This window comes from Sinocyclocheilus grahami, unplaced genomic scaffold (genome assembly GCF_001515645.1).
Source record: "Sinocyclocheilus grahami isolate Dianchi unplaced genomic scaffold, SAMN03320097.WGS_v1.1 scaffold1513.1, whole genome shotgun sequence".
Classification (NCBI taxonomy): domain Eukaryota; kingdom Metazoa; phylum Chordata; class Actinopteri; order Cypriniformes; family Cyprinidae; genus Sinocyclocheilus; species Sinocyclocheilus grahami.
Genome location: NW_015506692.1, coordinates 182,526 through 186,583, shown reverse-complemented (window position 1 = coordinate 186,583; position 4,058 = coordinate 182,526).

Genomic DNA, 4,058 nt, shown 5'->3' with positions numbered 1-4,058 from the left:
TTCTCTAGGCTTGTTTAATGGTTTCATTCATATTTGTTATGGGATCAGCACGATGCAGTCATGAGGCCTTAATTTTATATTCTGTGAAAATAAGGGCCCCATTATGTGCCATCATGTGCTTATCATGTACTTCACCATATGTCTGCACATTCCATTCTCATACAGTTTTCTATACATGCAGGCAAATACACATGATTATAATAGTAGAATAACTTAATACATAAATGGCCACATTCACACCGATTATACCTGACAATTTACATATTAATTAAAATCTTCTACATCATCTAGCTGGTCCTGTGTCTGATGATTCAGTGTTTCAGCAGCCTTAGGTAGTAGGCTGTCTGTTGCAACACTTAGCCATGTCTCTAGGTCCTCCCAGTGACCAACAGAGTCTGTTGTGTGAGACATGTTTTGGCGCGGTGAGGGAGATCTAGAACCTAGTTAATTAAATAACTGAAGGAGAGAGAAAAGAAGGCCTAACAGGTAGATGCAGAACTTACTTGCAAATGAAATTAGAATTTCAAATTAGAAATGGTATTTCCTGGTTAGAATTTAATGATGTTATTAAATTAATTTTAATCAAATTAATTAATGAATTAATCAAATTTAATTCAAATTAATCAATAAGTACCTTGAAGCAGGGCAACCCAACCCTAATGAACTACTAATGAAATTAAAATTTCAGAGCAATATTGATAGTTAATGATTAGAATTTTCATGTTGTTGTCATTAAATTATAAGAGCAATTATAATTCAATTTCATCAGTAAGTATTGTTGCAATAGGGAAACAGGACGTGTAATTAATTATTAAATGTTAATAAACAAAAAACTTGAAATTTCAAATTTGTAATTAATTATGAAATTAAATTAGAAATTTTGAATCCCTAAGGATAGCAAGTTACTAATACGCACTGATGTTATTACAATCATAAGGGCAATTATAATTAGCTTAATCCATACCACCCTAATTACTTACAAATGCATAAAAAAATTTCATAGCCCTATTGATAGTTAATGATTGAAAATTCTAATGTTGTTGTCATTAGATTATAAGAGCAATTATAATTAAATTAATCAGTATATATTGTTGCTATGTGAAAGCAGGAACTGAAATTAATTTATGAAATTAAATTAAAATTCCAAATTTCCAATTAATTAATTATGAAATTAAAATTTCAAATCCATAATTACTTAAATTCGTAATATCTACTGATGTCATTAATATTATAAGAGCAGTTATAGCTGAACTAATCCCAACATATCATTACAGTAATGAGGACCAGAACCATAATTAGTTGCTAATAAAACCCAACAGTGTTTAAGCAAGCAAGTCACCACTAGTGTGAGAGTTCAGATACACACGCTTAGATCACATCAACACTGCCAAACATTGCATTCAAGACCACCAAAATGCTACATGCTAACCGCTAGCTTTCAATGCTACTAGCTTTGCATAGGCTTCAATGCAAAAGTGTTAGCATAAATTAGCTTAGCTCATGCTAGGCTATTTGTTTACAAATAGCTCGAAAATGGCACTGGCGAACTGCACTTGCACACTTGGAAGTCACCCCGGAAAAGGTTTCTTAGAACTTCCGGGTTACGGGTGTCACTATGGCAACGTACTTTGCAGTACGCTAGCATGCAGATTACACACAGTTTACGTGCTTCACGTGAAATGACGGCGCATTTCACACTGAACAACCAAAAAGCACTCTTTAGATTCTTATCTTTATAGCGCTGAACACTCTCAACTCGTTCAGAGTGAGGTAAATTAATCTACAGATTTACTGCAATTAATACAATAACTGTTATTGAGATCTCGGCGGATCTCAGCACTTAGTCTATTTATACAGACAAAAACACACGTGGATTTAACCACAATTCTCCCATAAAATAAAGTTCAGACACTCTCTCTGAGCGCAGCGTTTCAAGTTCACTAGTTTTAGTGAATAAATGGCAAGAGCGTTAGTTAGCTACTCTAAGCTAAGAACCAGGGTAGATATCCTAGTTATTCAACATTGGAACACGCAATGGGAAATAATCTAGCTACAGACAAGGCCTAATAAGAGAAAGAACAAGGAACACGCTTGCTTTTCTCCTCGTGCACTTTTAGAGCGACTTAATTTTTGTCTCGACATACAAAATTTAAATGTTTTACTGCAGTTCACTTCTTTAAACAACAACTCGAGTTGCACATTCAGACATTCAACATGCTGGCATGCCACAATAAAGTATACAGTAACACTGTTTCTCTGTTTCTCTGTATCTAATCTATTTTTCCGGATAAAAATAGAAAAGATAACCACAATATGACTTGGTGTTATAGCCAAATTTAAGCCAAATTTGCCTGCATTCTCCACCATATATGTAATGAATTTTCTTTATTTTAGCTCTTTTCAGAGGTGGAATCGGATCTGAAGATTCAAAATCAACCCGATTAGAACGGATTCCAAATTTGAATAGCTTACACTTAATCCACTATTCGTCCAGCATCTAGTAGAATTTAGTGTATCTTACCAATTTTATTTTTACTACTACGTGGCCAATGACAATGGTACAAGATTGGTATTTGTGTTATCTATGAGCAAGGTAACCAGACCTGGGCAAAGTTTTAACTTTAAATTCACGACACAAGACAATGATTCTTATAATAAAACAGGAATTTATTGGCTTTTCTAGATTACATTAAACTAAACTAATGCAAACACACACACACACACACACACACACACATACACACACACATACGGTTCAAAGGATGAGGATTTTAACAGAGTTCTGAGGATGTCCCAAAATTCGAGTAAGTTTCTAGTTCTTAGATCGCACCAAGAAAATCACAAAAGCAGAGATTTGTCTTATCTTTACTGCTTAAAATCAATTCAGCACCAGTTCAGTAAGAGATGAAGCTTTGTTTGTTTACTTGCATTTTGGTGACAGCTGAGCGGGGTTTCCCTTGTTGGCTCGTCTCAGGGAATTCCAGCGCCTCTGATTGGTTATAAATCTGTCCTTTGGATGACGTCTTTGGGGAAGCCCTCGGGGAGAGTGAGGGTTTCCTTGTGACTTAAGAGCTTCGGAAGTGGGTTGCCTTGGGTAGACTTATCTTTACTGCTTAAAATCAATTCAGCACCAGTTCAGTAAGAGATGAAGCTTTGTTTGTTTACTTGCATTTTGGTGACAGCTGAGCGGGGTTTCCCTTGTTGGCTCGTCTCAGGGAATTCCAGCGCCTCTGATTGGTTATAAATCTGTCCTTTGGATGACGTCTTTGGGGAAGCCCTCGGGGAGAGTGAGGGTTTCCTTGTGACTTAAGAGCTTCGGAAGTGGGTTGCCTTGGGTAGAAGAGTGAGGCTTGCCTTGAAGTTCTTCTGAGAGTTTCTCTGCTTGGCTTTAGACTTTGAAGATTCCGGCAGTCACAAAGTGTTTGGAGCTTTGAATGACCCAATCGCTTGATGTTGGAGCGCAATTAACACAAAGGCAAAAAGGCATTGAATCTGTTCGGACATTGGGTTTTTGATCAAGCTGCATAAGTCCGTCCCACAGATCGTTGTTCCAACCAGACATTGGCTGCAGGGTGGGGCCACGCCCCGCAAGGTTCTTCTTAATGCATAAATTAACATGATGCTTCAATTTATCACATGGGAACATCCTTGCCAGATTTTATTAATACTTATATAAAGTTTCTTAATGCGAGCATCGTACATGTTTCCCACTTCTCATTCATACCAAAGTTTTGCACATAAAATAAGCTTTCATTCAAGCTCAAATATCGAATGATTGTCTTTTGAATTGTCTGTGTAAGTTCTATGTTCCTTTGTTTGTGACAGGAGAAACGCACGTTTTTCTGGAATGTAGAGAAAGGGGGAGGACAGAAAAAGTCCTGAGGTCAATGGAGGTTGCAAAAAGTCATGCAGTGTAGACCTGCTATTCTTCTCGCTTGGATATGGAGCTGTAAATTTGTCGCTTTCTGTTTATCGGATTATCGATTTATGCGTTAAACGGTCATGGGGTCATGGGGTCCAGGAGTGTCTGTCGCTGGAACATTTCCAGATACAACGTT